This window comes from Macrotis lagotis, chromosome 4, assembly GCF_037893015.1.
Source record: "Macrotis lagotis isolate mMagLag1 chromosome 4, bilby.v1.9.chrom.fasta, whole genome shotgun sequence".
In the NCBI taxonomy this organism is placed as follows: Eukaryota; Metazoa; Chordata; class Mammalia; order Peramelemorphia; family Peramelidae; genus Macrotis; species Macrotis lagotis.
This window is the reverse complement of record NC_133661.1, coordinates 190,940,875-190,963,711: the sequence shown is the minus strand read 5'-3', so window position 1 is coordinate 190,963,711 and position 22,837 is coordinate 190,940,875. Positions and strand designations below refer to the sequence as shown.

At 34.9% G+C, this 22,837-nt stretch overlaps 1 protein-coding gene and 1 pseudogene across 1 annotated transcript in view; both read right to left on the bottom strand.

Annotated features, from left to right (window-relative positions):
• The window catches only part of AVEN (apoptosis and caspase activation inhibitor), a 235,629-nt gene that overhangs the window by 109,365 nt on the left and 103,427 nt on the right, over positions 1–22,837 (bottom strand). The gene's annotated exons all lie outside the window — the stretch shown is intronic.
• Positions 1–22,837, bottom strand: part of LOC141521981 (uncharacterized) — a 43,542-nt pseudogene that overhangs the window by 8,394 nt on the left and 12,311 nt on the right.

Here is a 22,837-nt window from a genome sequence, read left to right as displayed (position 1 = left end):
TTGAATTAATATACCTGTTGTCAGACACAGATCAAATAAATTAACAGCAATATATATATTACACATATATATTGCAATATAATCAGAATTTCATGTGGATTCATCTCTGAAGGTGCTATGTGGTGATTATAATCTTTCATCAATAACAATGAGAATGAAACAAAAACAGTCCAGAAAAATCAAGATTTTCAAGTAGGGTGGCACATGAATTATTTTTACTCTTTACTAACAATACTAAACTAAAATCTTATTCTACCAGGAGCAATACAAAGCACAGAGAATACAAAAGGGTTTTGTAAAAGACAAGGAGCTTACAATCTAATGGACAAGACAGCATGCAAACAATTATATACAAAGCAAATTATTTGTAGATTAAAATAGAAAGTAATTAACAAAGGAAAGACACTAGAATTAGGAAGGATAGGGAAAGACTTCTAGGAAAAAGAAGGAATTTTAGTTGAGACTTAAAGGAAGACAGAGAAGATGGCAGGACTTCAGGAAAGGGAGAACATTCCAGAAATAGGGACAGCCAGAGAAAATGCCAGGAGAAAAGAAATGGGAGTGTTTTATTCATGGACCAACCAGGAGGTCAATTCATTGGATCAACTATGAAGTCAGTAGAGTTTATTTTGATCTGGAAGGTCTGGCTTCTGGCTATCATGTTCCTAAAGAGTTTTCATTTAGGGATTTCTTTCAGGAGAATAATAATGGATTGTTTCTATCTAATTCTAAGAGATTCAGGAAGTTTAGAGATTTCTTGAAATAGGATGTGCAGACATTTATTTTGGTCATAGTTTTCAGGTAATCGGACAATATTTTCTCCTCAATCTATTCTTTAGATCTGTGATTTTGCTATGAGATATCTTACATTTTCACTATGTGTTTAGGCATCTTGCTTTGTTTTAATATTTCTTCTTGTTTCATAAAATCACTGACTTCTATTTGATCCATTCTAATTTTCAGGGAGTATGATGCTTGAAGTGTTGTATCTCTTATGCAAGATTCTAATTGCTTTTCCAATTCAGTTTTTCATGTTTTTCATTTCTTTTCCAGTTTTTTCCTCTAGTATTCTCACTTCAATCCAAAAAAAAAAATTTTAAGTCTCTTTTTGTAACTTTTATTTCATTTCTTCTCAGCATTTCAGTTGAATTTTACTCAAGTTAAATTTTTCTTAGGTTTTGCTTGTAGACATTTTGTAATCATTCTCTTCTTCTGAGTTTATGTATTGAACATCCCTGGAACCATAACAAGCCCTTTATTATGGGATTCTCTTTTGTTTATTCATTTTCCCAGCCACTTTCTTCCTGACTTCAGCTTAATGTTTGGGTTGATCTTTGTGGCACATTTGGAGGAAACATCTGGGCTGCTGTTGTTTTCTTGGGGGTAGTAGGCATATCTCAGAGATAGTATCTCAATGATAGCAGAGGCTGAGAAATTTTCAAGATTTCAGTGCTTTCAAAGTAGACTGATCCAAGGCAAAAGTGATCACCACCCCCATGATCTGAAATCTGCAAGTTCAAGACATGGGTCTGAGCAACAGCAGATGACTACTGGGAAGTTCTACTGGGATGGGGGTGAGGGGAGGCAGGGAGCCAAACTGGTAGAAAGAAGCCAGAAACTTCCCTAAGCACTCCCTAGCTGCCCTCAGAAACAACATTACTCAAGCCTCTAATCAGATCTGGAGCAATAGAACCCACAAAAGGACAAAGTAAAGCACTTCCATCTTAAGATATCTTGAAAGGAATTCAAGAAAGGTCTATCTCAATCAGGTGGAGGGGTAATACTGCCCAGCACAGAGAGCAGAACCCAGTGCAGGCAGGGAATGGAGGAAGCCAATGGGAAGCTCTCGGTCTCACTAAAGATCAGCAACCAAGGTCCCAGGTCCTGACTCAGCATGCCAACAGTGAAAATTTCAACACCAGTGCTGATGACAAATTGAGAGCCCAGAACTCCTGTGTAGCTGGTACAACTAGGCCCAGGCAACCCAAATTCACTAGCTTTGCCCCAATATGGAAAGTTTGTGAGCAATTCCCTCCTCCAACAATCCCCTCTGTGGCCCAAAAGTACAGTTCAAAATGAGTTTTAAAAAGTCAGAGAAAAGCCCAGACCATAGAAAGCTACTACAGCAATAAAACAGATAACAAAGCGTTCTCAGAAGAGAATGGTAGAAAAAGCAAGAAAAATTCCAGGGGGAAATATGAATTGGCCTCAAGTTTAAAAAAATCTTCAAGAGCTCAAAAAAGGATTTTAAGAAGATAAACTGGAAAAAGAAATGCAAGAGAAATTCAACAGTTAAGAAAAGGAAGCACAAAAATTGACAGAAGAAAACCACTACTTTAAAAGACACAACTGGGGCAAAATACAAAAAGAAAATAACTCTTTAAAAAATATAACTGACCAAATGGAAAAAATGCACTGAAGAAAACAAAGAAAACCCCTTTAAAATACAAATGGCTAAATTAAAAAGGAGATACAAAAGATAACTGAAGAAATAATACTTTAAAAACTAGAACTGGAAGCTAATAAACCATCAAGAATCAAACAGGGGCAGCTATGGGGCACAGTGGATAGAGACTGGACCTGGAGTCAGGAGTTCAAATCCAGCCTCAGACACTTAATAATTGCCTAGCTGTGTGACCTTGGGTAAGACACTTAACCCATTGTCTTAAATAAATTTAAAAAAAAAGAATCAGCCAAGCAAAATTTTTAAAAAATGAAAAATAGAAGAAAATATGATTTCATTGAAAAAACAACTGACCATGAAAAGATACGAGAGAGATAATTTAAGAATTACTGGACTACCTTAAAAGTCATGATCAAAAAAAGAGTCTGGATAAAATCTTTCAAGAAATCAAGGGAAAACTGCCCTGATATTCTAGAACCAGAAAGCAAAACTGTCATTAAAAGAAACCATTGATCACCTCATGAAAGAGACCCCAAAATGAAAACCACAAATATTATCATAGCTAAGTTCCAAAATTATGTCAAGGAGAAAATACTACAGGAAGCCAGAAGAAAACAATTCAAATACTAAGGAGTCACAATGAGGACTGTGCAGGACTTGGAAGCATCAACATTAAAGAATCGAAAGGTCTAGAATATAATATTCTGAAGGGCAAAAGAGCTTGGATTATAAATCAACTACTCAGGGGCGGCTAGGTGGCATAGTTGATAAAGCACTGGCCCTGGAGTCAGGAGTACCTGGGTTCAAATCCGGTCTCAGACACTTAATAATTACCTAGCTGTGTGGCCTTGGGCAAGCCACTTAACCCCATTTGCCTTGCAAAAACCTAAAAAAAAAAGTCAACTACTCAGCAAAATTGAGCATATTCTTTCAGGATAAAATATGAACATTCCACAAAATAGATGAATTTTCCTGATGAAAAGACCAGAGCTGAATAAAAATTTAATCTTCAAATATGAGACTCAAAATATACATTAAAAGGTAAACATGGGAAAAGAAAAGAAATATCATTCAATAAAATTAAATTGTTTATATCTTTACATGGGAAGGTGATACTTGTAACTCTTAAGAACTTTATGTTAGAATATATTTAGAGAGCATAAGTTGATTTTGATGGATTGATATAAAAAATTAAGACATTAAAAAAAGGATTGTACTGGGGAAAGGGGAAAGAGAAAGGCAGAATAGGGTAAATTACATTAAATGAAGAGGCAAAAAAACCCTATTACAGAACAGGGAAAGAAGAGAAGAGGGTAAGAATTGTTTCAATCTTACTATCATTGGAATTGGCTCAAAGAAGGAATAACATTATACAATCAGTTGAGTTTAGAAATTTATCTTACTCTACAGAGAATTAGGAGGGGAAAGATGGAGATTGGGGAGGAAGAAAAGAAGTTCTACTGGTTTTGAGGTACAGAAATGCAGATTCTCCTTCGGTCCTGCCCTGATTATTGTTCTACAGGTTTCATATTAGACTAGAAGTTGGAATTGAGACCACACTCTGCTCCCAGTGTAAAAGTCACAAAAGTATTCGTTGGCACCAGTTTCTACACACACAGCATGAGATTACGATTCTTTGGCACAAGGTCTGGAACTTCTTCTAATCTTTATTTGCATTAAAGTGAACTGCATAGCTGGCTCACTTCTATATCCCAGTTATCCAAAAACTTCTCTGTCTCCCTAAGCCAATCTGGGCTGGAAAAGTAGTCACTGTTACTTTTTCTTGAATTTCCCAAACAGGAGTCAGTCTAGTACATTTTTTTGCTCTATAACTAGAGTTTTATGGGGTTTTTTTTTTCCTTTGGGGGAGTTGAAGAGCTAGCTTGTATTTCTCCTATTCCATCATCTTGACTACCAACCCCTAATTTCAAACTTTAAAAGGATGTATATTGTCTAAGTCTTGTCAGCTCAACTGATGACAACAATGCCAAGGAAACTAAAATAATACTTTTAGTGTCTTGTGAGTTAATTGGTCTTGCTCTTTCACTACTGAAGATTTCACATCTATGCTCAACTATTCTACAAAAAAATGGTTAAAAAGAAACACAGAGCAAAAGTAATGAATAAGTAAATCTATCGTCAGTAGAAAAATAATTTAGAATGCTCTATGTTACTTATGGGAGGTCCACATTATCATCTTTGTATATAAAGGACAGATATTAATCATACTTGAAAAAATGTAAGAGTCAAAGCACTGAGATAGTCTGCCAATTGCTCACATTTTAATCATCTTTCTATTAAATAATAAGATCTGGGGGAAGAGAGGGGGAGAACCAAGATGGCAGCATGAAGGCAGCATTTCCCAGAAACTCATTCCCCAATAAACTCCAAAAGCTATCAAATTATGACTGTGACCAAAATTTAGAGGGGCAGAACCTGTGGAAAGACTGAATGTTACATTTTCTTAGTCCAAGATAACTTAGAAGTTCCGTGGGAAAGGTGTGTTTCACCAGGACCAGGAGTTGAGAAAAAAGTCCCAGCCACAGCTCAGCACAGCCCAGTACAGCTCAGCACAGCCCAGCACAGCCCAGGGATCACCGAGAATAGCTTGAAGGGGAGTTGAGAGAACTCTGCTGCACCAGAATGAGTGTGGAGTAAGGAGCAACAGCCACAGAGCAGCCCTGTGGCAAGAACCTACAGCAGGAATCTGGGGAAACCAGCCTGCACCTCCAGAGCACAGCACGGTAAGGGCGTCAGTGGAGACTACAGAAATCTCTCTGCTCTCCCTGGGGAAGGACTTTGCTGTTTGCCCACACTGAGATCCAGGATGCAGTCTGGCCTTCCATACTAAAATAGCAGGGGCCCCTCCTCATAGCTCCAGGGAAGAGGGAAGTGCCTGTGGTCATCTACATATCAAAGCACATGCAAGAGAGCATAAGACCTTGGAGGAATAAAGGTCCCAGTGGGGTGTCACAAAAAAAAAAAAACCCAAAGCAAGTGCCCCAACAATACTTAAAAACTCAGGAAGCACCCCAAAACCAGGCACAGGTTGGAGAAATGAGTAGACAGAGAAAAGAAAGGAACACCATTGAGAAATTCTTTGTCTACAATCCCAAGAAGGATCAAAATAATCAATCTGAAGATGAGGAAGTTCAAGCTCCTGTATCTGAAGACTCCAAGAAAAATGGAATTTGGGCTCAGGCTATGACAGAGCTCAAAAAAGATTTTGAAAATCAAATAAGGGAGGTAGAAGAAAAATTGGGAAAAGAAATGAAAGAGATACTGGAAAAACATGAAAAAGAAGTCAGCAGCTTAAGTCAAGGAGGTCCAATAAAATGCTGAAAAAAATAACATGTTAAAAACCAGCACAGACCAAATGGATAAAACAGCTCAAAAAGTTCCTGAGGAGAAGAATGCTTTAAAAAGCAGAAATGACCAGATAGAAAAGGAGATAAGAAAGCTCTCTGAGGAAAAGAAATCCTTCAGATGAAGAATGGAGCTAAAGGAAGCTGATGACTTTATAAGAAGTCAAGACACAATTCTTCAACACCAAAAGAATGAAAAATTAGAAGAAAATGTGAAACATCTCACTGAAAAAACAACTGATCTGGAAAACAGATTCAGGAAAGATAATTTAAAAATTATTGGGATACTTCAAAGTCATGTTCAGCAAAAGTGCCTTGACCTCATTTTTAAAGATTACCTGATATCCTAGAAGCAGAGAGCAAAATAGAAATTGAGAGAATATACTGATCTTCCCTGGAAAGAGATAAAAAAAAAAAAAATTAGGAATATTATAGCCAAGTTCCAGAACTCCCAAGTCAAAGAGAAAATATTACAAGAGCCAGAAGGAAACAATCCAAGTATCATGGACCTGCAGGATCACACAGGACTTAACAGCAACTACATTAAGGGCTCATAGGGTTTGAAATATAATATTCCGGAAGGCAAAAGAGCTTGGAATGCAACCAAGTATCAACTACCCAGCAAAACCGAACATCCTCTTCCAGGGGAAAAGATGGACTTTCAATGAAACAGGGGAATTTCAAATGTTCCTATTGAAATGACCAGAGCTGAACAGAAAGTCTGACCTTCAAATATAGGACTCAGGTGAAGCATAGAGAGTAGAGGAGAAGGGTAAAATATGAGGGACTTGATGATGATGATGATGAACTACATGTATTCCTGCATAGAAAAGTGATACTGATAATACTCATATGAAACTTCTTATTTAATAGAGCAGGTAGAAGGAGCTTTTATAGATGAAGCACAGGAGAGAGTTGAATTTGAAGATATAATATATTGTAAAAATGGAGTCAATGAGGAAAAGGGAACTGCACTGGGAGTAAGAGAAAGGAGAGGTAGAATAGGCTAAGAAATTTCATATAAAATATACACATATATATATTTACAAAGAGCTTTTGCATTCTCATCAGAAATGACAACAGGGTATACACATCTAGAGTTAAAAGGAGAGAAGGAGGAAAGGGGGAAGGAGGGGATATAGGTGTTAAGAGGAGAGGGTAGATTATAGGAGAAAATAGTCAGATATAAGACATTTTCTTTTTACTTCTTGCAAGGGGCTGGGATTGGGTGGCCTATCTGGGACCACAGGGCCAGGTGGTTGCTGGGTCTCAGAGGTGGTATGTGGGCTTGGGACCTCTTGGCCCCAGGGCCGGTGATCAGTTCACCCTGCGCCACTCAGCTACCCTAAAGCACATTTTAGAAGAGGGATAGAGTGAAAGGAGAGAGAAAATATAATAGATGGTAGTGGGGAGGGAATTACAATCAGTAACAGCAACATTGGAAAAATATGGAAGTAACTTTTATGATATACATCATAAAGAATGTGATCCACCTGAGATAGAGCTGATGGTATCAGAACACAGACTGAAACACATTTTTTTCTCTTTCCTTTACTTTATTTCTCATGAGGGTCTATATTTTTTGGGGGGGAGTATTATATTTACTCTTGAACAAGAATATTTTAATAATGTATAAAAAAAATCACGTACAAAAATATTCATTGCAGCTCTGTTCTTGGTGGCAAAGAAATGGAAATTAAGTAAATGTCATTCAATTGGGGCATAGCTTAACAAAATGTGGTATATGTATGTGAAGGAACACTATTGTTCTATTAGAAGCCAAGAGCGATGGGAATTCAGGGAAGCCCAGAAGGATTTGCATGAACCAATGCTAAGCGAGATGAGCAGAACCAGAGGAACACTATGCACCCTAGCAGCAACATGGGGGTGATAACCAACCTTGATGGACTTGCTCATTCCATTAGTGCAATAATCAGGCATAATACTTTATTTTTCTTCCTTAAGGATATAATTTCTCTCTTATCACATTCAACTTATATCAATGTATACATGGAAATAATTTAAAGACTAACAGATTGCCTTCTATGGGGGGTGGGGAGAGGGAAGCAATATCGGGGGAAAATTGTAAAAAATTCAAAATTAAAAAATTGCAAAATAAATAAATAAATGAGATCTATATCCTCAGTCTGAATACCTCAGGATCAGCTTTGATCTATAGTTTTTTATAAGATAAAGCTATTACCATTCCATAAGGCCAAGTTGAATAGTCAGCCAGTATCCTTGGTAACTATGTCTTACTTCCAATACTGATTGCATAGTGTACAAAGCAATGACTAAAATATCAGCACCTATATAAATAAATTACATCTTTTGGCATTTGAGTTTATGGTATATTTTACTGTAGAGAATAATAACTGCTAGAGTTCCATACAATGCCACATACTAACTCTCAGTATTATGTGCTCAAACATGTGAACAAATAATGGACCTCATAAACAGACAATTTACCAAAAATATGGAAAATAATTTCACAGAATGAGAAGAAATTGGATAGATTATAATCTGCAGTCAAGTCACATGACTAATGAAGTATCAAAGTATTATAATGTATCACTTAAAAATCAATAACAGGACAATACCAGGTAAATATAAATATAAGTACTCTCTTTCAATAACTATATTCACAAGCAGCATTCAAGTATGTACAGTTCAATATTACTATATTTTAAATATTGTGTTTTACTACCACAAATGAGAAAGCAAGATATGGAATACAGGTTGCAAATATAGCCACATGCTATGAGAGGGGAAAAAAATTACTAACATGGCACATAAAATGAAGTTTCTGAGACATTTGACATTTTCTTTCTCTTTTCTTTCTTTCTTTTTTTTTTTTTTTAAGGTTTTTGCAAGGCAAATGGGGTTATAAGTGTCTTGCCCAAGGCCACACAGCTATTAAGTGTCTGAGGCTGCATTTGAACTCAGGTGCTCCTGACTCCAGGAGTGCTCTATCTACTGCTCCACCTAGCTGCCCCAACATTTTCAAAACTTTAAAGGTACTTTCATATTCTTTAAGTCTAGCATTCAGAGGCAGCATAGTATAATAAAACGTGAACTAGACTTGCAAGACTTGGATTTGAATCTTAGTCCCATCACTTTTTTTTTTAGTTTTTTGCAAGGCAAATGGGGTTAAGTGACTTGCCCAAGGCCACACAGCTAGGTGATTATTAAGTGTCTGAGGCCAGATTTGCACTCAGGTACTCCTGATTCCAGAGCTGGTGCTCTATCCACTGAGCCACCTAGCCTCCCCGTCCACTTTTTAAGCTGTGAGACCTGTACAACCAAGTCATTTAAACATAAAATGAATTCCAGAGATGGGGTCTATCTCATTGTAATGTTCAGAATGATAAAATATTATGAGAATTTTATTTGTAATCTGTAAAGCAATCTGCAACTATATGATACTGCTATTATGTACTTCAGTAGCAAGTGTACATATCCTGCTTTTTTGTTTAATGAACATTTGTTATATAAATTTAATTTTTCTCAATAAAATCCACTTAGAAATGAACTGAGAAATTTGGGAGGAAAGGGTTTAAACCTGGAAGTTTTTTGAACTTTTTTCACCAAGCTACAAGACAAACTTTCCAATCATGCCCAGGATGAATAGCTCTTTCCTCAACCTTTTTCAGTGCCTTTTGATGTGTTGTTGTCTTCCTCTATTAGAATGTAAGCTCCCATAGGACAGGGTCTGATTCTTTTTTGTTTGTATTTGTGTTCCCAACTTTCTCAGCAATGGGCTTAGGACATAATAAGGACTTGATATGTGCTTGTTGGCTGACTAGAAGTGAAGCTATTATTTTAAATAAATAATTACTTGAATTTGTCTTTCTTATTAATTCAGATTTTTCAGATATGAGTTTTTTTTCCTTCTTTTTCTTTGAGAGGAAGGTGCATTATTCCAAAAAATATTTTCCTAGGAAACTACATGTATAGAATTTCCTTCCACAACTGTAAATGAGCAACTTGTCACTTAATGTTACAGTCTTAAAGAGGTGACTAAGGAATTGATAAGTGAAACAATCTTCATCATACAAGTAATATATATCATAAAAGGAATGAAGTCAATGCTGACTCACTACCAACTACATCACATGGCTTATTATGATTTTCTTAAAGTTGTGCATAGTCATCTAAGAAATTACAAAGACCTATCAATTCTAAGAGCCAGTTTCTTATTTATTTGGAATGCCTAAGAGGACATTTAATATACTTGAATGAAAGGTATCAATCTTAATTACAAATCTCTCAGTAATATGTTCAAAGTAAGTTAAAAGATAATTCTACTAATATCAGAAATTTCAAAAGTAAAATCTAGGTTTAATCAGTGAAAGGAAAATCTAGTGCAAGTTTAGTGCAAAATTAGTGCAAGTTTAATCAGTGTAAGTCACTTTTTAAACTAGACACACACATTGGGGTAAAAGAGAAGTTACAGTTGATACTGTTTTGATTTTCCTCATTTCTGAAAATTATTCATTAGGGAATTACAAAATAATTAGGTCTGTCTGCAAACCATTCTGCTCATACTGATATTGATTTATTCATTCTAATTTCACTCCTACTCTCTATTAGCCTTCATTATATTCTCCCTTGCCTCAACATTTTATAAAAACATAATCCTTACTTCTTATACTGTCCAACTGCTATACTGGCTGCTAGATAGTAATTCATATATAAACAACAAAAAGATGTCATTTGGTAAGGAACTCAAAGTATTTTTTAAAATGCTTAGGAACTGAGACATAATTTTACTTGTTCTTATTTTAAAATTTTAAGATTTTAAAATTATCCAAAATTTAATTAGATTTCATGTCTGACAGAGCACATGTTCATTTAATGGATATAACTCCTCCAAAACCAATTGATCTTTCTGGTTAAAATGGGCATGGATTAAACAAAGGGGAGTCACTAGCAATACACACTTTTAAAATGAGAATTCTGAACTTATTTTTCTAATAGTCTCCTAATTTCAAATGTGTTTGACAAATCCTACTTGGAACAAAAGCTTTAAATGACTAGAAGATTAAGCACAAGAGCATCAAGGTAGAAATATACTACTAGGAAGCAAAATAATGGTTGCCAAGCAACTATCAAGAATTCATTTCTAAGATTCAAAATTCACATAAGCACAAACATGATTGAAGCAGGGAAAATAAGCGTTTGTTTTATATATGCTAACCTTTATAACTTTTTTATCATAGGGAAACTAATACCTGTCTTCAATAGTTCAGTATTTTATCAAAGGAGACAAGTGTTTATTAAAAATTCATTAACATTAAGGCATAAAGCAAAGAGAAGACAATAAGAATTAGAGTTGCGGGGATAAAGGGTAACATCATATTCTCTGAAGGAAATAACTCCATTATACAGTTTATGATATATAGCTGGGGGGGGCACAAGGGCAGCATTCTATCCACAACTCACCTTATTCTCTAAAAGAATTCAATAAAATCAAAACTATAATCATTTCACAGATCACAGAACCTTAGAGTTCAACATAATACAATTCCTATTTCAACAAGGAGTGCCAAACACTATGTTAACTGCTGGAGCTACAAAGCAAGGTAAAATCAATCCCTGCTCTCAAAGGAGTCAAAATATAATGGAGGAAACAACATGAAAAGAACAATGCACAAACAAGATATATAGATATAGATATATATGCTTTCTACTATTTGGTGATCTCAACAGCTTCCTTTGCTTTAATTATCATCTCTAGGCTGATGATTCTCAAATTTTTCCAATCCCTAACTTCTCAACAATCTCTAATCACACACCATCAATAGTCTATTAGACATGTCAAACTGGATGTCATTATAAACATCTTAAACTCAGTATGTCCAAAACTGAATTTATTATCTTTCTCCCCAAATACTGCCCCCTTTCAAACTTCTCTATTACTGTCAAAGATACTACTGTCCTCTCTCAGTCCTCCAAGTTCACAATCTATGAATCAATACAGACAGCTAACTTGTTGGTATAATGAATAAAGCACTGAGCCTGGAGTCAAGAGGACCTGAGTTCAGATCTGACCTCAGACATTTAATAATTACCTAGCTGTGTGGCTTTGGGCAAGTCACTTAACCCCACTGCCTTGCAAAAAAAAAATTAATTAAGAAATTAATAAAGTAACTGCGATGGAGAATATCATCTGTATCCAGAGAAAGAACTATGGAGTTTAAACAAAGACCAAAATCTATTATCTTCAATTTTTTAAAAAAGTGTCTTATGTACTACATTTGCTATCTCTAGCATTTTATTTTCTCCTCAGGGATATGATTTCTCTCTCATTGCATTCAATTTCAATCAATATTGCATGGAAACAATGTAATGATTATCAGACTGCCTTCTGTGAAGAGATGGGGGTGAAATTGTGAAATTCAAAACCTTATAAAAAATGATAGGTAGGTATCATTATTGTATATAATTGGAAAACAAATAAAATATTAATTTAAAAAAAGTTAAAAAAAGCAATCCTAAGTACCTCTAATGCCACCTCTTTCAAGTTTTCTTTCACCTTACATGATTCAATACAATGATACTATCCTCTTTGTTGTTCCTTGAACAAGACACTCCAATTCTTACTCCAAGCATTTTCATAGGCTGTTCCCCAGGACACCTCTACCTCCTGGCTTCTCTGGCTTTTTCCATCAAGTCCCAGCTAAAATTCCACCTTCTAGAAGAAATATTTCCCATTTTCTCTTAATTCTAATTCCTTTCCTCTGTTAATTATTTCCAATTTATCCTGTATGTAGTTTGTATTATATAATTGTGCATACAGCATAAGGAACTCATTACAGTGTAAGTCCTTTACTGGCTCTGGCTGTCTTTTGCCTTTCATATTGAAGTAAAGGAAATATTAAGAGAAATATGACATCTGTGCTCACCTTGCTTATCCTTGGGCATCTGATTTCCATTCCATTGTTATCTAGTACGTCAACCCCAATTGTAATATAAATTGTCTTAGTTTCTTTACCAAAATCAATGTAAATATTTTAGCTCCTTTTTCAAACACACTATTCTATAAAAGGTGTACCAAGGGTACTGAGATATAAATATCTCAACTGCTTTGAGACATAACCCCACTGAGATGGTGGGAATTATCCCAATTCCCTCCCCTTAATTCTTCTCTTACCCTTTTCCCAGCATGTACAACATGTGGTGCTCCTCAATAGAAGCCCAGCCTTAACCCCTGATGGATGCTACTGTTATCAGTCTGGTTTCAAATATGATCGTGCAGCTGTCCCTAATTCCTCGTCTTTATATGATTCTTCCTACTACTGCCATTCCTGCTGTCTTTACTTTCTTGATTGCTCATTCATTAAAGAATCAGCCCACTGCCCTCATTTTTCTCTCTCCTTTAGCTTCTGCTAAATATGAAAATAATCCCCCCTTTTTTAATCCCTAAACACATCTGAGTCAGAGTTTCCTAGAATTTTCCTTATCTTGAATTTGGTCCTTGAATTCATCACACTCAAATGAGCTCCCAAACTATACCATACCCAAAATATTTTTACCCTTCATCAATATCCAATTTATTCTAAAAGGATAATGTGGGGGCTTATGTGGAGGCACAGTGGACAAAGTGGGCCCTGAAGTCAGGACCTGGGTTCAAAAATGATCTCAAATAATTAATAATTGCCTAGCTGTGTAACCATGCTCAAGTCACTTAACCCCACAGCCTAGCCAAAAAAAAAAAAAAAAAAAATAGCATTGGGTTAAGTAACCATCTATAAAACAAGAAAAGAAAAAAATGTATCATAAATTCTATGAATTAACCTTGGTCTCTGGTAGCAGAGGCTGGAATCAATCAGTCAGTAAACATTAATTATCTATTACCTAACAAGCACTGTGCTAAGTACTAAAGATACAAAGAAAAGTCAAAAATAATTCCTGATCTCAAGGAGCTCACAGTCTAATGGATTAATTGGTTCTAGGTCATTTAATTTAATGTTTAAGGATAGAAATAGTACATGAAAGAAATTGTAGAAGTAAATTTCCTTGCATTTTCATCAGGATAATTAACATCTAAATAAAGCTGATAAAGAAATCTTCTTGGTTAAAATATGTGTTCATGCACATAAAAATATTTATACATTTTTCTGAAATAAAAATAAGTAATGTCCATCAGATGGAGAAAGCCTAAACAAATAAAAGCACATGAACAACACAGAATACTACTGTGCCATAAGAAATGAAGGGATGGTTTCAGAGAACCTGAGAGGACTTCTATGACCTAATAAAGGACAAAATGAACAGAAATACAGCAATTTATACAGTAACAACATAATAAATACAAACAACTTTGAATTACTTAACAACCCTCATCAATGCAACAACCTAACAAGATTACAGGGAACCAGTGAAATATGGCACCCACTTTTAGACAAAGATAATAGCCGCAGAACATTTTTGGAGATTCGGATTTTGAGGTATAGTTAAAGTGGTTAATTTTTATTTCTTGTTAGGCAAATTTGTTACAGGCCTTTGTTTTTCTATTTTTGTTTTCAATTGAAGAGAGAAAAAATGCTTGTTAATTGAAAGATATTTTGACAATTATAGTTCCAATGTAATGGCCTCTGTGCCCAAGGTCTTAAAAAAAAGCAATGGACACTTTGTTCTGTTTCTGTTCACTAGGATCAGTTAGCAGATAACTGCAACCTTATATTCTAACATTAAGAATCCATCTCGGATCACTGCCTTATTGTGGGGAAAAGGGATTTATATAGCTCAATGAAACTATAAGCAATGCCATTCAGGGTTACCCAAGATAGAGAGTATGACAAAAGGTGGTCAGTCTCCTGGTGAAGGAAATAGCAATCCACTTATCAAGAACATGGAGATTTGTTTTATTTAACTATAGGAATAACAAGAGGGAGCTTTTAAGCAGGAGAGAATTGAGGGAATAATCATAATGGAGGAAGAAAATGAATATAATATGATTATCAATAAAGCAAAACAGATGGAAAAAAGCAGAGGATCAGAGAGAAATAAATAAGCAGGACAGTTTTAGAAACTAATATGTTAAATGCAATATCAATTTTAAAATAACAATTTATACATAATAGAGATTCATGGTTACATATACAATTTTCCTTTTCTGTTTTTAGAAAAACATTAGTGAGTACTAGAAAATGTTCACATATTTTTAGTCTGTCAAATTCAGAATAACAAAAATATAAAAAAGTTTTAATTTTTTTAATTCATGCTCACTTTGGGGTAAAACAATCTAGATTCAAGTTCCAGTTCTATCACTTAGTATTTGTGTGGCCCTTAGATAAATCACTTGATCTGTATTAAAGTCTCAGTTTTGTCATTTGTAAAATAGGGATAATAATACTTTTTTGGATGGTATAACATGATATAACGAAACACATTAGGGACAGTGACATAATGTAAACTAGAGAAGCACAGAAGATCTTTAGATAGATTTCATGTTAGGAAGGATCACAGAAGATAAATAAGATAGCTTTTATTATATAAAAAGGTTTTGCAGAAATGAATGAGTTAAAATTAGAAAGTAAATAGGCAACTGGGGAAAAAAAGCTTTATAAAATCTTTTCATAATAAAGATCACATATGCAAGATATATAAGGACTAGATTCAAATTTAAAATAAAAGTTGTGCACCAAAAGATGCATATAGTTAAAGAATAGAAGTAGGCAGGGTTTTCTGGTTGAATTGTTTTTTCTTTACAAGGCAATGGGGTTAAGTGATTTGCCCAAGGTCACTCAGCTAGGGTTAGTAAGTGTCTGAGGCTGGATTTGAACTCGGGTCCTCCCAAGGCCGGTGCTCCATCCACTGTGCCATCTAGCTGCCCCAATAGGCAGTTTTTAAAGGAAAAAATTCAATCTATAGTCTAATAAAAAAGTGGTTCAAATCACTAATTAAAGTAAAATTAAAGCAGATATGAGATATTACCTTTCACCCATTAGATTAGCAAAGGCAAGACATATGCTGGAAAAGTTATAGGAAGACAAGTATATATATATATATATATGTATGTGTATACACACACACACACACACACACACACACACACAAATGTTTATTGCATTTCTTTGTGGTAGTCAAAAACTGGAAACTGAAGAGATACTCACATGCTGGGGAATGGCTAAACAAATTATGGCATATTAAATATATGGCATATCATATAGTATATGAATGAGAAATGATGAAATGGACAGTTTCCAGGGAAGCTGGGAGATTTTTCATGAAATAATGCAAAGAGAATTAAACTAAGGTAGGATAAAGAAAATAATAAAATGACAATATCATAAAGAAAATGGTTCTCAAAGACTTAAAATTAATGATCAATGCAATGATAAGCCATATCCAGAGTACTAAAGATGAAATACGCTATTCCTAGAGAAGTGATGGAATCAAAAGTAGAATGAGACACTTTTTGAACATGTTCAATGTGGAAATGTGTTGCCAGATTTCTATTTTTGTTATTTCTCTTTTCTAAGAAAAATCATTGTTCAGTTGAGGAGGGAACAGTGGGAAAGATAATAAATGCTTGTAAAATTAAATAATTTTTTAAAAAGAAAAAAAATTGAAAGCTCATAGATAGGGGCTGCTAGGTTGGCACAGTGGATAGATAGAGCACCAGCCCTGGAGTCAGGAGTACCTGAGTTCAAATCCAGCCTCAGACACTTAATAACTGCCTAACTGTGTAACCTTGGGCAAATCACTTAACCCCATTACACTGCCAAAAAAAAATTTTTTTTTAATTACCTAGCTTGAGCAAGTCACTTAACCCCATTGCCTTGCAAAACAAAATCTCATAGATAGTAGCAGCAGATAGGATAAAGTCAATCACTAAAGCAAATAGGTTACAGTCAATTACCAAATACCAAATACAATTTCCTAAAATATCTGCATGCAAAAATAAAAAACCCAAAAAGGAGTACACAGCACACTGTACTTCTAGATCAGTGTGGATGGGTTTATGTGGCTGGAAAGACAATGGGGATATTTTTAGCACTAAATTCTTCCTGAACCCCAGCTTCAGAACCAAGAGTTTGTGCCAAGGTGGCTGGGTAGATAACAAATGCTCATGAACAACCAAAGGAGATTAATGTTATCTTCAATTAGCAAAATAAATCAGTTTGGTTTTCCTCAGATGAAAAAATACTTCTATATTGAACTCACTCAGCACTCCCTATGCTACCAGCAGATCAAGGTTGTGTATTAGCTGACCCCTTCCAGCTCCCAATAAACCCAACCCCAAAACTAGGTCTCCCTTTTTCTCTCCCCCCCTTCCTGTTCCCAGTAAAATGGGCATACCAAGTCTAGGCGGCAGAAATCTTTTTGAGCCAGGTCAAAGAACTGGAGAGGACTTATGTAATGCACTGGTCTACCAAATCTGTACTAAAGAAGAACCAGGTAAAAGGTTCTGGATTCAAAATACAGCTCAACACCACATTTCATCAGCACCACTCCCCTTCCTCCAAGATCCTCAGAGACCCAAACTCCAAAAACCATCCCCAAAGCATCACTATGGCAGTTCACTAAACTACAGAGACAGGAGAACTAAGGATCAGAGAGAATGGAACAGGACACCCTCCATTAAGCTTAAGGAAAAGTACTCCATACCCAAGCTGGTGTCTATTCTGTCCACCCAAAAGGCACTTGGGGCAAAGACATAATCTGGTATGCTGAAAATTGCTCAGCAGGGCAATATACTAAAATACTTTGAGAAACAATAGAAGAGTATGAGATGGTAAGAGGTAAATAAAGGAAGAAAGGACTGAAATTATCAGATCTCAGGAAGAAGAAAAATCAATGACCCTGATAAGGCAGAAGTCCAGTGGACAGAAAAGTAAAGAGGAGGACCTGGGGCAAAGTAGATAGGCCTAAAGACACTTTGTCTACAGGTGAATTGGTGTTTTGTTGGAGTTTTTTTGTTTGTTTGTTTTTGGTGAGACTACTATACAAGACAGCATACATAAAATAGGGAGCAGAAGGATAAAGATAAATGTGTGCTGTGTCTGAGTCAAATTGAGAACTACCATTGCAGGGAAGGTGAACCTTGTGTGTAGGCTCAGTAAGAGAAGAGCCTGAAGGGGAGTGGGTAGGAAGAAAGAGGGGTGTGATAAAGGGGGAACGGGTTGGAGGCCTTGCTTTGGGAGGAGGAGGAGGAAGAGTTCTACTGGTGAATGAGTGAAGAGAGATGGTTTGTGAAGCAAGATAAGGACTTCAAACTGGGTGTGATCTGGGGGATTTGGCAGTAGTCATTGACAGAGAGATAGTAAAACGATAAGCACTCTAATGCACAGTGATGGAGCAGTGAAATGTTATAACCATTTTGGACAGCAATTTCAAATTTTGCAAATAAAATAAACACCCATACCCTTTGAACTGGGATTATATCTTAAGGAAACCATCCTTATAGTAATACTTTTTATGATTGCAAAGAATTAGAAACAAAGTTGCCTTTCAACTAGGGAAAGGTTAAACAAATTGTGTTATATGAACATAATGAAAATTTATTGTGCCATAAAGAATAATATGTGTGTGATGAATACAGAGAAGTATGGAAAGATCTTTAGTAACTGATCAAGAGTGAAGTAAACAGAGCATAAATGACTAAAACAATGTAAATGGAAAGAACAACACACCAAAAAACCAAAAGATCAGTGAACAAAATTATAAAGTTCAAGCAGGACTTGAAGGCATATGAGAGAATACATCAAAGCTATGCTTTTGTGGGGGTAGAACTTTAAGATTTTTTTCAGTGTGAGATCAGTTTTATGAATTTTTTATTCCTCTCTTTAAAAAAACTATATTATATAAAATGGCTCTCTGGAAAGAGGGAAGGATATTTAGGATAACTATGAAGATTTAAGACTCCAATAAAACTTATTTTAAAATGTATGAACTGTAATCAATGCTAGACTTAAAAAACAGATTGGTGAAATGTACATTTAATATCCAAGGTGATAAAAACAAGTTTTTATGATGAGAACATGTTGTCAACATAAAAATTTGTTTTGTGTTATTGCATATCTATTATAGAGTTTTATTTGGAATTTTTTCCCCACACTGGGGGAGGGGGGAGGAAAAGTAGATATTTGTTCAATGACAAAAATAAATATAAAAGTAGAAGAATGTGTTTAAAAAATCCTGTGAATTCATTGCTTAACTATGTAAAACAAGTGATTGCTGCATAATTATAAGGATTATAATATAATTAAAATTTATTATTTTATAGTCTGAATTTGCATGACTATATATATATATATATATATATATATATATGATTTCCATTGCACAGTATGACTAAGAAGAGATTTTTCTCCCCTCAGTTACTGAGTAATTTACTATTTAACTAATGGATTAAACTAGCATGGACTGAATAAAACATATTACTAAATCCACCTGATGGTTTGCTTTTTATTTCTTAGTAGGTATGAATTAAGTGTGGCCACTCATATAATTTCTTGGGGACTTATATTCAAAAAGTAAATTAAAAAAATCTAAGATGGATAATATTTAAAATATTCATTCCATGGAATGACTTCCCATTTGTAAAGGAGAATAGCCAGGTGCCACTAGACCAGAGGTTCTTAATCTGGGATCTGTGAATATTGAATATTTTTTATAATTGCATATCAACATAATTAATTTCCTTTGAAATCCTACATATATTATTTTATGCATTTAGAAGTATTATTCTGAGAAAGAGTCCATAGGCTTCACCAGATTTCCAAAAGGGTGCATGACATAATAAAAGGATAAGACCCCCTTCCTTGATTCCAGAAGAATCCAGGAAGATTTTCTGACAATTGTACCTCAGGAAAAATATCAGGAGAATAGTAAGCATTCTAGAGAATTTGGATAGAAAATATTTTTACATTCTGCAATGGAAAAAAAAAAATCTGGATTTAATGTCAAAGGACCTGGATCTAAATCTTGACAATTTAGTATTTTTGGCAAGTTACTTAATATCTCTAGACTATTTCTTTAATTTGTAAATGTGGGACCAAACTAGACTATCTCTGAGAACCCTGCCATTCTATAAAAACCCTGTATATTCACTAATCCACACTAAATGAAACAGTATTGCAGAAAACCATTAAAACATAAATCTAAAAAAGACATCAAAAATCATTTGATCTGGCTTTTGTCTCGAGAATGACCATTTAAAATGGTCACATTCTATTTTTAAAGATCTTCATACAGTTTAGTTTTCTTTCCATTGCTAATTCTGCTTTTTCCAGATAAAAACAAATAATAAAGAAGGTAGATAAAAAGAATGAAAATTAAATTTAAAACTTAAAATAGTATAGTTTAAAAGACAACTGTTGGTTCACCTATTTTTTTTATTTACTCAACATTTTTTTTTATGTGAAGGGTTGGGGCTGTCTTTCTCTAACTCTGTTGTATTAAGTCACTGTTCCACTGTGTTGTCCTCACTATTAGCTGTCAACCAGTTTCATTTACCAAATCATATTAATTATCTTTTACAGAAGCAAGCCATAGCAAGAACAGATATACAAACAATTCTGCCTCTCGTTATTTTGTAGGCACATTCTCCCCTATATCATATTGGTCCCTGAGGAGAATAGGTTCAGACTCAATGTCATTTCTATACACCAATGGTCCTTGACAAATGCACATCCAAAGGTACCATCACCATTAAATGAACCTCTGTCTCATCTACCATTCCTTGCTTCTCAGTCTCAAAACTGAACTAGCTAGCTCCAAACACTACCATGAACTCCACCTCCAGACATCCTATTGGTAGTTTTCCAGACCTTTTGAAACTGAAAAAGTCATAATTTTCCATCTTCTTCATCCAAAACAAAAAAACAAATACAGGATAAAAACAATTCAGGCCTGTATTTGTGGGCCACAAATAAATCTCTCTCCTTATATCACTGTCTTCTTTCACTGAAATGCCAGCAGGAAGGAACAAAGTAAAAATATGAGGTTCAAGTCAACTAGAACCTTCTTAATGCTCCTTCAATTCTAGTTATGAAGTCAATCAAAGAGGCTCCTCATCATCACACAGCATACTCCAAGGTATTAAACATCATCATGACTCTCCAGAAGCAGGCTCCCAAACCCATTTACCATTCCCCTTTCCTCCTTTATAAGAATAAATGGGGAATGAGGTGTTCTATCCAACTTAATTTTTCTAGATAACTCAAACTTACCATCATCACCCTCTTTGGGAAGGGTTAATTTTTGAAAATTTAACCATTTTTCATAGTAATATTTCTAAAATTTCAAGATAAATGGGTTGCAAGGTGAATGAAGGAGACAGGGACAAAAATTGATTCAAGTTCATGTAATCATTCTTTAGAAAAGCCATTAGCCTCTACCAGCAGCCTTGAAATTGAGCTATCAAAGGAGGCCTGGAGGAAGAAGTCAGCTGGAAAAAAAATGATTCCTCCTTAAAGAAATATATTTTTCTAAAAGTTACCATGAAATTTATGATGAAGGGAGAGAGACCCACAGTATATCCAAAGGTGGCAAATACTGATGCATTCCATTCATTTTAACATGTAATCATGAGCATCTCTAAAGGGTAAAGCTGAGGGAAAAAATAAGTTGGTTTTATTAGAACATCAATACATACATTCCAAGAGGAAATCCCAAGTGGCTAAGGTAGGTACTTGACCCACAGAGAACTTCCACACTTGAATAAAAAAATTTCTGAACACCCCAGCTGGTCTGGTCATTGTAAAAGTATTATCTTTCCACAATTGGACAGAAGAGATAAAAATAAACATATTATAATACTGACATAAAAGGCACTAAATTCAAACTTTTTTATATAACTTATGGCAAATAAACAATTTGACTTGAAGTGTGGTTTGAAACAACTCTGTCAATTGTATATTCCTGATCAAATCATTTAATCATCTTCACTTCAGTCTCTTCATTTAAAAAACATGGTGAATGAGCAAGGTAACTTTTTAGTTCTCTTCCAGTTTTAAATCTATGAAGTTTTGATCCTTATGAACACTACTTATCTTACTTCGTGGTAATATATCCCAAAGCCCAACTATTATTCCCACAAACAACCCCCCCCTTTCAAAATTATTTCTACTGTATGGAATAATATAACATCCTTCTGGTTACCCAGTATGTCATCATTTTTGCTCAGTTCACATGGCCAATCAGTGGCCAAATCTAATCCCTTCTACTTCCACAGCATCCCTTACAGCTGTCCATACTCATCCAATGACCACTCTAAATTAGGCTCTCATCATCTCTCATCTACATTACTGCAAAAAGCTCCTAATTAGTCTCCCTGCTTTAAGTATCTCTTTACTCCAATCCATCTTTCACACAGCTGCCAAAGGGATTTTTATGAAAGCATAGGTCTGGTCATGTCATTTTTCTACTCAATAAACTCCAGGGGCTCTCTAATAACTCTCTAGGATCAACTATCATATTTCATCTACATATCATTTTTTGTAATTTTTTTTATAATGCATATAATTATTAATACAGTAGCACATGTACGTAATGTATAAATAAATACCCATACAGATACATACACAACAGTTTTTACAGATAAAAGTATATACAAAAAAAAGGTAGACACTTCTGATCTAGGGCAATGAGAGTTGTCCAGGGATATAAAATAAATTTGTGTTAGAGGCAGGATTTGAGCACAGGGCCTATCAAGCCTCTTAGCTGAGTTTGTGATATTTTGCCATAGTTGGTATGTGACTGAGATATATCAAGCAGCAATATATCGATAAAAGTATGATAAATCTGGATGAATGCAAGTCCTTTAGTTAATATTGAGCAAACTCATTAAGAACAACAAACAATTTAAGCACATATTGGAGAATTATGTTACAGTCTAAGCAGGATTCTGATCACTAGAGATCACTATAATCAGTCATCTACTTATAAAATTTCATCCCTTTTTACACCTCAAATGAAAATTGCACCCACTGAAAAAAGCAAATCAGATAACATCACTTTAAAAGTACATTGTTATTTTATTCCTTCCTAAGTCTAATTTATAGGAATTGTATACCTTTTTTAACTGGCTGAGACTGAAGATCTAAAGGGCATA